Raw genomic sequence first — 14,549 nt, 5'->3', positions numbered from 1 at the left:
CACACCTTTAACGCCTTCATCCAAGCCATTGAGATAATGATGGCAGTGAATCATCCCTGCCCTGGTTCTCACCTTCCTCACAATAACCACCAACCTTCTGTTTGCCTTCCTGACTTCTGGCTGCACCTGCATAAAGGACGCACAGGTCCCTTTGAATACCAACACTTGCTTTTTAAAAGCTATTCAGTTTTTGTATTCTTTCCGCCACACGGGCAGCTCCATATCTTTCCCATATTAATTTCCAGCTGCCATGGTCTCACTCACTGAGCCCGTCCATCTCCCTCCCTCTGACTCCCTCACTGCTCACATTACTACCCAGTTATGAATCGTCAGCAAACTTGGATATAACACACTTGATCCTGTATCCACACCATTGATGAAGAGTGTGAACAGCTGGGGCCCTGACACCCCAATGGTCATAGACTCTAAACCCAAAAATGATCCATTGATTCCTACGTTCTCCTTGTTATCCATTAACCAACCATCAAACACGTTGGAATATTACCCCAAGTCCCCAAATGATCCAATTTTGTTTACAGGTAAAGAAACCTTGCGTGACACTGTTGTGAAGATTTTCTGAAAATCCCGTACACTCGCACCGAATTTGGTGGAAAATCACGGCTCCTCCTTATTCGTTCTGCTCATTGCAACCTGAAGCAATGGATTTGTCAGACATGATCTCCCCCTCACAAATCCACGTTAACTCTGCCCAGTTCATGATTACTTTCTGAGACCCTATTTACCACTTCCTTAGTAATGATTTCCAGCATTTTCCCTTCGATCAGGCTGACTGGTTAGTACCTTCTGCTTTTCTCTCCCTCCGTTCTGGTCATTAGTAATTGGTTTATTATCGTCACAGGTACCGAGATAGTGAAAAGCTTTTGTTTGTGGGCCATCCAGACAGATCATTCCGTACATAAGTTCACTGAGGTAGGACAAGTGGAAACCAGAATGCAGAATATAGTGTTGCAGTTACAGAGAAAGTGCAGTGCAGGCAGATAATAAGGTGCAAATCGTGGGGCCTTAGATCATGTGGTAATGTTCCTGTGATGAATCTCCATCCCAGCTCCTGTGTTGAAGGTGGTAGCAAGTTCTGCCTTGGGTGCTAGCAACATGAGAACACTGAAAGTACCGAGGAAACCAAAGTAAAATGTGATGGAAATATTCAGTAGGTCAGGCGTCATCTTTACAGAGAGAAACAGAGTGAATGTTACGGGCGGATACTCGGTGGATCTCCTCCATTCCTGACTCCAAAGCTGCCGTTACTTTTCTTTGCCACTGATTGAGCTCAGTAGCCTCACATGTGGCCCTGCAGTGTTGAGGGGAGGGAGCTCCCAGTGACTGTGCCGGCTGAGGAGGCTTGGCTGTGCTAATGACCTGAGGGAGGGGTTATATTGGATCCATCACTGAATGTGACACGTCTTTCACGTTAAGAGCTACGTTATCGGCTACAAATCAAAGGAAACAATTACATAATCGATGAGGAAGGAACAATAGTTGTGCAGTCGATCAGAGAGAAGGAAAGCAATAAGTAGATCACACTGAGGAGGTAGAAATAGTTACTGTCTCGCCTGAAAGTTGGTCTTCAGAGATGAGGTTCAGATGGGGCATCAGAGGAAAGGTTTTCTCCAAATTATTGACCTTACACCTCTCTGGGGCTACTCATGTGGCAGTGGTCATTGTCCACTCTGGAAAATATTCCTTCTGTTTTGGAGAAAAGTGGCACCTTTGTAGGGTCAACTCATCAGTTACACAGCAGGTGTTCTGCTCCTAGATGGTCACACACTCCTGGGGTACGGACAGCCCAGGTCAGACACAGGGTGAAGGTCCCTCTACACCATCCCATCACACACTCCCGTGGTCAGACACAGGGTGAAGCTCCCTCTACACTGTCCCATCACTCACTCCTGGGGTCAGACACAGGGTGAAGCTCCCTCTACACTGTCCCATCACTCACTCCCGTGGTCAGACACAGGGTGAAGGTCCCTCTACACCGTCCCATCACACACTCCTGGGGTCAGACGCAGGGTGAAGCTCCCTCTACACTGTCCCATCACTCACTCCCGGGGTCAGACACAGAGTGAAGCTCCCTCTACACTGTCCCATCACTCACTCCCGGGGTCAGACACAGGGTGAAGCTCCCTCTACACCGTCCCATCACACACTCCCGGGGTCAGACACAGAGTGAAGGTCCCTCTACACTGTCCCATCACTCACTCCCGGGGTCACACACAGGGTGAAGGTCCCCCCATGTTGTCCCATCACACACTCCCGGGGTCAGACACAGAGTGAAGCTCTCTAAGCACAGTCCCATCACACACTCCCGGGGTCAGACACAGGGTGAAGGTCCCTCTACACCGTCCCATCACTCACTCCCGGGGTCAGACACAGAGTGAAGGCCCCTCTACACCTTCCCATCACACTCACAAGGCAGGCACAAGATGGGTTAGATACATGGTAAAGGTCCCTCTACACTCCTGCCACACACTCCAAGGATTAAAGAAAGGAAAAAAGAGAGAAGAAGAGTTAGAAATGAAGTAAAACTCCCCCTGCATTAGCACAAGAAACCTGTGGGGAATTGATTCATCCAATCCAGATGTGTTGAAGTTTGCCAGAAGCTCCAAGCCTGAGTGAAATGGGCTCACTGGGTGGGCCTGTATGTGGTTCCATTGCAGGCCGACGTTACTGAACCTGAACTGCCCAATGAATCCGCTCGAGCTGGGGCGGGGAATGTACTGGCCTTGCCGGTGGTGTCCGTGCCCTGAGGGTGAAGGAAAGAAATCTGGCAGAGTTGTTTCCTCAGGTTCCCCTCCTCAAGGCACTGGGTAGGAGAGTGAATTGACTCATAAAGAGGTACAGCACGGAAACAGGACCTTCGGCCCACCGAATCCATGCCGACCGTCGACACATTTACATGAATCTTACTTTTTCCATCCTTTATCCTCCTCCCACTCCCACCAACTCCCTCCGGGTTCTACCCCTCACCTACACACTCGAGGTACTTTACAGCGGCCAATTAACCTACAAACCCACATGTCTCTGGGATGTGGGAGGAAACCAGAGCACTCAGGGGTAACCCACAGGGTCACAGGGAGAACGTGCAAATTCCACATAGTGCAGGAGGTCGGGATCGAACCAGGGTCGCTGGAGCTGTGGGGAGCAGCTCAACCCGCTGACCCACTAGGCTGGCGATGTGTTCTCAGTTGGCTACATTGGGAAGGGCACGTTGCTTGTCCGTCCACCACTGCAGCGAGGAAGCAGCACTACTTGATGCACCATCCTTCCTTTGTTCCGGAACTGGAATCTCCGATCTGGAGCTAGAGTCTAATCAGGAGTTGGAGCCTCTGATGCAGAGTGGGAGATCTGGGTTATTTCCTCTTGATGCTCTGTGGTAGACTTGGGGCGACGAGGTGGGGGAGATATCAGCAAGGTGCTGGAGGAACTCAGCGGGTCAGGCAGCATCTGTGGAGGGAAACGGACAGTCACTGTGTCGGGTTGAGACCCTTCATCTGGACCGGGGCTCGTTGGGGGGGATGACAGCAGGGGAACACTGGGTTGTGAGGAGGGGCCAAAGCCATGAGCCGTGAGCTGACTCAGGGCAGTTCCCGCGATCACTGCCTCCACCCAGATCATTGACAACCCACACAATCCTCACATTACTCTGGGACAGCTAGGGCCAGCTGCAACTACAATTGATTTTTCTGGTTCGATCTATACAGCATCTAAGATAATTGTTGAGATAAATCAGTGTAACAATGATCTGTAAGCAGTGGTTTAGCTCTATTCCTGGGCATGGATATGATCTGGTCTTCCCCCAAACAATGCTGATCAGCAGCAGTAGGCATCACTCTGTAACCAGCGGGGTTGTGTCCCCACTTAAAGGCCTTGAAGCTCTTTGGAGAAGATTCAGATGTTTATTGTCATATCCACTAGGGTGCAATGAAATTCCTTGCCCGTGTGAAGCTCACAGAGTAAACAGTGCACACGGTCATAATACATACAACGGTAAATACGAGTACAAAACTGCAGAACGGTGCAGAGACTGTGGTGCAGTCTGAGGAGGTGCAGACAGAAATGGTAAAATGACAATAACAGAATAACGGAGAGGGGGAGAGTTCAGAGTCCGGGAACGTGGCAGCACCACCGGGAGGGGGGTGTGAGAGAGGTGACTGGTTCAGGAGTCTGACAGCAGTGGGGAAGGAGCTGTTCCTGAGTCTGCATGTCCGGGGTTTCAAACTCCTGGTTCTTCTCCCAGACAGAAGAAGAGAGGAAAGGAGAGAGAATTATTCTTGTTTAGGTCCAGTTACTCCTCTATTTGTCACACAGGTCCCATTCAAGCCAGGCACTGCTGCAGTGGGAAATGCACCAGGTCAGTTCAAGCTCTGGTGGTCTCTAAGGAGACCTAATCCAATTATTGCACCTGGTTTAAGTGCCAAGATCTCAAGGGTCATATTCTGGTCCGTTGACCCTGGTGGGGAAATTGCTGTGAGGAGCTTTCTTGTTTTTTTAAGCTGCTGGTCACATATCTTTTCAGTTTGATTAGTGGGAAAATCAGCTTCCTCAACTCCATCACTCTCAGCAGTGGGAGTCATCTTGTATTTGATTCCAGATGATCCTGGGAGTGCAGAAAGGCATGGAGAGGGTGGGGGATCTGAGTCAAGCACTTCTCATTCTGAGAGCAGGAGCTTACCTCGGAGCTTAGACATAAACTATAAACATCCTCGGGTGAGTGACTCACCTCCTGACCCAAAACCCTAACCCTAACCCAAAGTCTTTCTACCATCTATAAAGTATAAGTCAAGACGGAACACCCTCCACTTGCCTGGATGAGTTCAGCTCTAACAACTCTCAAGAAGGTCAACACCACCTAGGACAAAGCAGCCTGTTTAGTAAGTACCAGCCTAAACATCCATTCCATCCGTCACCGCTGCACAGTGGCTGCAGTACATACTATCTACAAAGTGCACTGCAGGCTACTCCAACAGCACCTCCCAAACCCACGAGCTCTACGACCAAGAAAGACAAGGCGAGCAGGTACAGGGAAACCCCACTATCTGCACGTTCCCTTCTAGGTCACACACCACCTTGACTTAGAAATGTATAATCAATCCTTCACTGTCACTGTGTCTACATGCTGGAACTTCTTCCCTACTGTGGGAGCACCTTCACCGGAAGGAATGCAGTGGTTCGAGAGGGATTTTACGATCAAGATGTTGATTAAAGTGGAATCCAAAGTCCATCAGGAAGCACGGGTGGGCAAGGGTGGTGAAGGGTTTGGGCCGGAGGATTTGAATGACCTTCAGCTTCCGAAGGTTAGAATGAGGTGTGTGTTGAGGTGACCATTTCATGGCACAGATAGGGTAGATGGTCAGAATATTTTTCCCATGGCGTAGACTTAAGGTGAGAGGAAGGAGTTTTAAAGGGGAGCTGAAGATTGTTTTTCATAGGAAGTGCTTGATATCTGGAACTCGATGTCAGACGAGGTGGTGGAATCACGACATTTAAGAGGCATTTAGACAGAAAGAGGCAAGGCACAGAAGGATGTGGACCTTTTGCAAAGTCAAGGTCGAGTCTATTGTCATCTGCACAAGTCCATGTGTGCACAGGTGCAATGAAAAACTTGCAGCAGCCTCACAGGCACAGAGCATCAGGTAAGCAGCATTCACAAGAAAAATATGTTAAACGTAAATTAAACAATTTTTACAAGAAAGGACACAATTAGAAAAAACGTCCATTTTTGTGCAGAGATCAGAGTGGTCCCAGTGTTGCTGTACCGAGGTGGTGATCAGGGTTGTGCCGGTTTGTTCAGGAACAAAATGGTTGAAGGGAAGTAGGTTCCTGAACCTGGTGGTGTGGGACTTCAGGCTTCTGTACCTCCTGTCCAATGGGAGCTGTGAGAAGATGGCACGGCCCGGATGGTGGGGATCTTTGATGATAGATGTTGCCTTCTTGAGGCAGCGCCTCCTGTAGATACCACCGATGGTGGGGAGCGATGTCAATGTGAGACAGGCAACTGGGAATAGTGTAGACAAGCAAAAAGGTCAGCACTGATGTGTTGGGCTGAAGGGCCTGAGTCTGTGCTTTAGAACTCGATGACTCGAACAAAGGCGCGGATTGTATCTTCAACAGAAGATGAGCTGAGGCAGAGTTAGAGTCAAAAGGAAGAGCTGGGCATGGAATTAAACAGTCTTGGTAACAGTCACTCTGTGATCAAAGGTCACGTCAGGATCGAGTCTGACGTCAAACTGTGGGCATTCCGATTCCATTTCAGAGCTCTGCACAATGTGGACCATCCACCCTCTGTATCTGTGTGCAAGTCACAGTTAGTAAAACCAATGTTTGAGATGGGGACACACACATGTACAACATCAGATGGATAAGATTCAAAGAGTAGATTTTTCAAATGTCAAATATTTGATTCTTTTGATCCTCGGAAACTCCACATCACATCTGAAGGGTTTCTGAGGTCCGACTATTGACATTGCAGCCTTGACTATTCATTGGCAAACTCACCAATACGATTTGAGTTTACATGACACAGGTCCAAAGAAGGGTTGCCATGGTTACTGCTCTCTTTTTAACTGTCACATACTGCAGTCATTTAAGTCAGGGGCAGAGCTGGGAACATCAAGGCCAATATATCACATTCCTCATGATGGAGACTGATGGTTCATTGTATCATGGACATCCTCTGAGCTTGTTTGTGGAGGAGGGGAAGGAGACATGTCTACCCACTGATTCGCTTTTCCGATTTCTCTCTGTCCTGTAAGCGTTGACTCTCCGAGTGATGAGCTCCCATCCTCCATCAGTCCTCCAGCATCACGTCCATCTGTGTGACCTTGGAAAGCAAAGCACAGCAGGTCATTCAACTGTGGAGGCATCACAAGCCAGTTGATCCTGAATCTGTTTACTGTCCATCTTTTCAGTAGGGGCGCAGTGAGATGGCAGAGAGGTGCACAATAGGATCATGGAGTCATTGAGCTTACAGCATAGAAACAGCCCTTCGGCCCAACTTGTCCATGCCGACCAAGATGCCCATCCAAACTGGTTCCATTTCCTTCTAAACCTTTCCTAACCATGTAGGTGCCCAAATGCCTCTTAACTGTTGTTAATGTACCTGCCTCAACCACTTCCTCTGGCAGCTCGTTCCATACACTCACCACCCTCTGGGTGAAGAAGTTGCCCCTCAGGTCTCTTTTAAATCTTTCCCCCCTCACCTTAAACTTGTGCCATCCAGTTCTTGATTCCCCAACCTTGGGAAAAAGACGAGTGCATTCACCCTATCTATGCCCCTCATGATTTTATACACCCTCAGTCTACACTCCAAGGAATAAAGTCCCAGCCTGTCCAACCTCTCTCTATAACCCAGACCCTTTGGTCCTGGCAACATCCTTGAAAATCTTTCCTGCACTCATCAATTGCTGGGCGGGATAAGAGGGCAGAGATGAGGGGTGGAAGCACCCCGTACCCCCGCCCAGAGTTATGTCAAGGAATGCTGAGTGCCAGGAAATGGAAAATTATAGCCTCTGATCAACCATTTGTAAACAGGGTGAAAGCATCCAGGGGTTGTGAGGTTGATAGAGTGAGAAATGAATGAAGGTTTTAATTTATAATTGTGGAGAATGATGGAGGCTGGAGAGACATCAATGCTGGTCTGCAAAATGACTTCAGGAACTTGGGTACAAGATTAGCAGAGGTTCAGCTGGGAAGCAACTGGTTCTACCCTGAGTCCTGGGAAAATTAGTTCCAAGGTGATACCTTCCAACAGTTGAAGGAAAGCCTGCTCTGTGGCTTGTGAAGGATATCAGGCTCCTTAACCCACCCATGGAAATGTCAGAGCTGGATTATAATCCTTCTCAGCATTTCAGACACTGTCAGTTTGGGGGAAAGTCTACTGATTTCCCAGTGTGGATAATGCAGCCCCCAACAGTAAGAACACATGTAACTAAACCTGAAGGAGCCCACTGGCAGTTCTGTAAAGGCATTTCTGTGGTCAAACTTCGGCACACCACAAGGAACCAAGGACTCTGTAATTAAGACGGGAGACACAGGAGCCTGTAGATGATGGAACCTGGAGCAAAAAATACAAACTGCTGGAGGAACTTAGCGGGTCAGGCAGCATCTGTGGAGGGAGAGGAATGGTCGATGTTTTGGGTCGAGACCCTACATTAGGACTCGTGAGGGTCTCATAGAAACATAGAAAACCTACAGCACAATTCAGGCCCTTCGGCTCACAAAGCTGTGCCGAACATGTCCCTACCTTAGAAATTACTAGGCTTACCCATAGCCCTCTCAGCTCCATGTACCTATCCAAAAGACTCTTAAAAGACCCTATCGTATCCGCCTTCACCACCGTTGCCGGCAGCCCATTCCACACACTCACCACTCTCTGAGTAAAAAACTTACCCCTGACATCTCCTCTGTACCTACTCCCCAGCACTTTAAACCTGAGTCCTCTTGTGGCAACTATTTCAGCCCTGGGAAAAAGCCTCTGACTATCTACCCAATCAATACCTCCCATCATCTTATACACCTCTATCAGGTCCCCCCTCATCCTCCATTGCTCCAAGGAGAAAAGGCCGAGTTCCCTCAACCTGCTTTCATAAGGCATGCTCCCCAATCCAGGCAGCATCCTTGTAAATCTCCTCTGCACCCTTTCTATGGCTTCCACATCCTTCCTGTAGTGAGTTCTCGATCTGAAATATCGACTATCTCTTTGCTTCCACAGATGGTGCTTGACCTGCTGAGCTCCTCCCGCAGTTTGATTTCTGACTCTATAATTAACATCCAAGATGTCAAGCTCGGAGCTGAAGGAAATGTTGAAGGAGCTGAGTGGTATTTGTTGAAGTTTATCTGTCTGTTCCCTGCTCTGAAACCCTGTGGTGTTTCTGCCAACAAGATTTTCAAGTCAAGGCATAAATAACAATCACATTCTTACCAAGTCAGGATTTGTAACCTCATCAAAACTTTCAAACAGAGTGACATTTCATTAGCGTTTAGGTTCAGTAAATCAACCTTAAAATAATAGGCAGGATGGAGACTTGTTTTGGCAGGATGACATGAAGAGTTGCTCAGTGTTTTTTATAAGATGAGGTGTGACTGAATGATAGCCTGTGATCTATTAAAATTGTCCTGAGACAAATAGATGGTTGACACAGGTACAGGAGGTGCCCCAGCTTGAGCTGAATTCCTGCGATTAGGTAACCTGGAGACTTGGGAAGTGTGACTTGTGGTCCATGGATAAACTGGGGCATTGTGAACTTTAGCTGAGGGTCTTGTCAACAGAGTGGAGGACAAAGTGTGGAGACAGCCGACAATGGCCAGAAGAGGTTGACCCTGAAAGAGCAGCCCGTCAACAATGAAGGGGAAAAGTTTAAGGGAGGTGTGCGGGGCAAGTTTTTTTACACAGAGAATGGTGGGTGCCTGGCAGGGACTGTTGGGGGTGGTGGTGGAGGCAGATACGATAGTGGTACTTAAGGGGCTATTAGAAAGACACATGAACGTGCAGAGGACGGAGGGATGTGGATCATGTGCAAGCAGAGGGATTTACTTTAATTTGGTATCGTGTTCGGCACAGACATGGTGGGCCGAGGGTCCTGTTCCCGTGCTGTTCTGTGTTCTGTGAAGGCTGGGAATTTCCAGAGACAGTTCTCACCCATCCACTGCACGGCATCGTGACAAATCCGTGAAAATCCAACCACTGACCTCACAAATGCCTCTGTCAACCTTGCAGGGATTATGAAGAATCCTTCTGAAATCTCATTGCTATTCTCAGCCTGATCCATAACCACTGCAGCCCCTTCTCGCATCAATCAGTTCACCACAGCCCCAATCCCAGCGGGGACTGATGTCAAACACCGCAGAGTCATCGCACCAATCTTCCTCCCTGCGATCAGCACCTCGCCTCACTGGTGTGTTGTTCAACCTTCCCTGTCTCCACCTCAGAACCAAGCTCCCAACCTCAGTCTCCCATTGACAGTGTGCAGACAACCCTTGTGTATGTGCACACTCAGAGATCATGTCCATGACATAGGTGTCTCCTACCCTGAAGTGTAGGACAGGATGCACCTCACACTGGATATCTGGAAGACGAAGATAATGCAGCCCACCACATAACACCACCCCCGACGATGTCCCAGCTGCTGAAGTAACCGCTACCATAGGTTGCTGGGTTGCCACTATCTCTTGATACGTCACCTCAAGGGTTCTATTGTAACACTAGCACACCGTGCTTCAACTTGGGCTAAAAACTGCAGGTCAGATGATTAGCGGGTTCTGTTACCAATACCTGTTCCTGACACGGTTTCTGTGCTCACCTGTATGCCTGCCCCATCGCCACTCAAAATGGGGAGGGTACAACTGAAGAGACACTGAGATGGGAGCACAGCAGGCCAAGGGCAAATGGTGGAAGCTGTGACCCACCTCACCAGCTACCTGGCCATTCACCCCATCAGGCACCTCCTACCCCACCTATGAGATAGACCTCGGGTCCCTCACTGAATGGGAGAGGGTCAAGTTGTTCTTCACCCAAGGGACTGCCTGAGGAGGTACATGGATAGGAAAGGTTTAGAGGGATATGGGTAAATGGGACCAGCTTGGATGGGAATCTTGGTCGGCATGGACCAGTTGGGCCGAAGGGCCTGTTTCCTTGCTGTGTGACTCTGTGACTAAGCAGGGAGATTAGGTTAGATCAGATTAGTTTTTTGAAATATACAACAGGGTGTCATGAAATTCCTTGTTCACATGAAGCTCACAGGGTAAACAGTGTACATGGTAACAATAAATACAACGACGAGGGTAAAACAGCAGAACGTACAGAGACTGCGGTGCAGTCTGAGGTGGTGCAGACAGAAATGGGAAAGTGAGGATAATGGAAGTGAATGTGAGATTGGGAATTTCTGCAGAGGTTGTGCCCAGCCACTGCCCTTTGGATCAGACTCACACAGGCAGGGTGGCCACGTGTGAGGCAACAGAATGACTTTCCAACTCTTCCGATCTCACTGGGAACACTCAGCAGCTCAGGCAGCATCTGTGGAAAGAGAAGCAGATTCCTACGCCCTTCCGATAAAACGGCCGAAATGTTAACTGTTTCTCTCTCCACAGATCCTGCCTGACCCACTGAGTATTTCCAGTGTTTTCTGTAATTATATCAGACTTCCAATATTCTGATTCTCCCTCACAATCTCACACATTCCACACAAACTTCACTGAAAATCAGTGGCCTGACATTCAGCTCTTGAGGAAACCTGTCCCCTTCTCTCGAACCAGACGCAGTGAAGTATAAGTAATTGAAGCACTTCCAGCACATGGAACGAGGGAGGATTTTCATCTCCTCACCAGAGTGTGTGGGTGTTAATGGATCTTTTCCACCTGCGGTGGTTTCACCTTCACCAATACCTGTTCCATGTTGTTAGCTGATTTCCCGCTGCCTTGCTGAAAGCTGCAGCAGTGATCTTCCCCTGACTCAGACCCAAGTGGTTTAATAATCATTGCATTTACTGACAGCGGTGCTGGTTCTACATAAGTGTACTTCAGTGTTCCATTCAGTGGTGAGCAATTAATGTAGACTCATTCACCTGAGTGACTGTCCTGAGGACACATTAACTCTTGGGAGAAAATCATCCTTTTTATACCACAGCAACATGGGGCTTCGCCTGTGGATAACAGTATGAGTTTGTGGAAGCCTCACAGAACTGTCGCCTCACAAAAGGAGGCTATTTGGCCCATCGAGTTTGTGCCATCATCTTGCAGAGATTCCACTCGATTCCATTCCCCACTCTTTTGCTAGGGCCCTGAGAATGGTGATCATTCCGGTGCCTGAGCTTTTACCAGTCCTTCAGGCAGTGAGTCACCTCATACCGCACCTCGACCCTCAGCCCTCAACCCTCAACCCTCAGCCCTCAACCCTCAACCCTCATCACTCAACCCTCAACCCTCAGCTCTCAACCCTCAATCCTCATCCCTCAACCCTCAGCCCTCAACCATCAGCCCTCAACCCAGCCCTCATCCCTCAACCCTCAACCCTCAGCCCTCAACCCTCAGCCCTCATCCCTCAACCCTCAACCCTCAACCCTCAGCCCTCAACCCTCAACCCTCAGCCCTCAACCATCAGCACTCAACCCTCAAACCTCAAACCTGCCCTCAGCCCTCAATCATCCCTCAAGCCTCAGCCCTCAACCCTCAATCCTCAACACAGCCCTCAACCCTCAAACCTCAAACCTCAGCCCTCAACCCTCAGCCCTCATCACTCAACCCTAGGGGTGTGTGTGTGTGTGTGTGTGTGTGTGTGTGTGTGTGTGTGTGTGTGTGTGTGTGTGTGTGTGTTGGTGGAACTGCCTTCCCTGACCCCTCCCTGGCTCCGACTGCCCCATTCTCTGTGGCTGGGTTACCAGCCCACCCCACACATCACACTGGCCACCACAGAGACACAGCCCTGCCTCCCACACCCTCCGCCTCCACACTCCAGAGCACAGCAGAGTGACCACTCCTGCCCCCACCCCCCCCGCCATCTGATTACTGATACCCCTGCATCTGGGAGTGCTTTGCCCTCGGTCACCCAATGAAAACTCTTTGAGCACTTCAATTAAATGTTCCCCTTAACTTTCATCAACACGAAATACAATGCACCTTGAATAAAATGTTGGGCCAAAGCCTTTCCGTGAGAGTGAGCAGAGGGCATTGAACTTGATCAGGAATCGATGTTGTGCTTGAGCCCGTTAACCGGTCACATTGCTGTGCGGTGACAACACATTCCCCTCCTTTCAGTAATAACCAGCTCCCACTTCAATGCCTACAGAATCAGCAGTGATCGCCATGTCTTTACACTTCCACTTTTCCTGTGAAAAATCTTTCTGCGACTTCTCCCACCAGGGGCCCTGGTGTTTCTCTCAAGGTTAAGACCTTCTACTAATTATAGCCAGAACAATGATCTCAGCTTTGACCACAAGTCCATCAGGCAGTGGTCAGCGCGGAATGTCCTGCAGACACTGTGGATTCTGTGGGTTTGTTCCCTGAGCAAATGGTCCAAACCATCTGGAAGAACGTCTCATCGCCAGATGTGACCAACAAGCACCAAGACCTCACTTGGCTGATGGTGGGAGGTGTCCTCCCAGTCAGAGCTTTCCTCTACAGATGACACATCACCCCCAACGCACGCTGCCCTCGGGATGGCTGCAGTGGGGAGGAGACGGTCATCCACCTCTTTGCAGACTGTGGATGTGCTGAGAGGGTGTGGAGACGGATGCACGGGTCAGTGTCCTGGTTCACCCCCAGCAGCTGTGTGACAGAGGACTCTCTGATCTCCAGGCTGTTCCCAGGGACACATACCGAGGCAGACATCAAGTGTTGCTGGAAGGTCATCAACTCAGTGAAGGACACCCTTTGGTCTGCCCAAAACATTGGCCTCTAGCACGGTGAGATATCCGTCAGGGAATGCTGCTGACTGGCACAGTCCTGGCTGTAGGAGTGCGTGCTGAGGGACGCACTGAAGCTCGGTGCAGCCAATGCTAAGGCTCTGTGGGGATAGACCACAGTCTGGGCTCCTTCTGCTACCGCACACAGAGGGGCTGAGGTGGGTGGGGAAGCCCCTCGAACATTGAAAGGGGGATCACCTCAGGGAGCCTCGTGGGCGGCAATGGTGCTGTTTGTTTGTGTGGTTTTAGTTACTCCTTAAGGTTTTATGCCACTGGACGTAACAACTATGAACGTTAAGGTTTTTTTTTGCAGTTTGTATTTTTTTTGAATAAAAAAAATCCACTTGAACTTGCTTCCATTCTCTCCGTACTTCAACAACCTTGCTACCACTGACAGACCTGGATGTGACAGAGGCACAGAACTGCAGACACTGGAATCTGGAGCATAACCAAAACGAGCTGCAGGAGGAACTCAGCTGGTCGGGCACCCTGTGGAAGTGGACAGTGGATGATTTGGGTCGAGACCCTTCGTCTGGACTCGCAGATGCTGCCTGACCCGCTGAGTTTCTCCAGCAGTTTGTATTTTTTGCTTTGGAAAGATGACACTTGGTCCTCCCAGCCAAATCGCTGATATAATTGTGAATTGCTCGGGCCCAGACACCAATACCCATTGTGCCCCCAGGCCGAAAAGGATCCCCACTCTGCTTTCTGTCCAATAACCAGTTCTCAGCCCACATCAGCTCCATTTCTGTGTGCCCTAACCTCGTTGATCCACCTCCTGTGTGAGACCTGACCTGGAAATCCAAATACACCACATCTACTGGTTCCCTCTCGCCGACACCTGACTGCCAAAAGATCAGTCAAACATCATTTTGCTTTCAAAGGTCCATGCAGACTCTGTTACTATTTCAAACTGTTGTTGTCCTTTATTACAGATTGTCCTGCTCCTGACATTAGGTGAACTGCTCAGTAGCTCCCAGTTTCCTCACTTCCTCCTGTCTTAAATAATGGGGATACATTTGCTACCCTCCGATCCACAGGGACAATCCTAGAATCCATAGAGGAAGAGCTTCTCTACTGCCGCCTCTTTCAAAAGCCGAGGATGAAGATCGTTGGGTCCTTGGGACTGATTGGTTT

This window comes from Pristis pectinata, chromosome 35 (assembly GCF_009764475.1).
Source record: "Pristis pectinata isolate sPriPec2 chromosome 35, sPriPec2.1.pri, whole genome shotgun sequence".
Classification (NCBI taxonomy): Eukaryota; Metazoa; Chordata; class Chondrichthyes; order Rhinopristiformes; family Pristidae; genus Pristis; species Pristis pectinata.
This window is presented reverse-complemented; position numbering follows the sequence as displayed.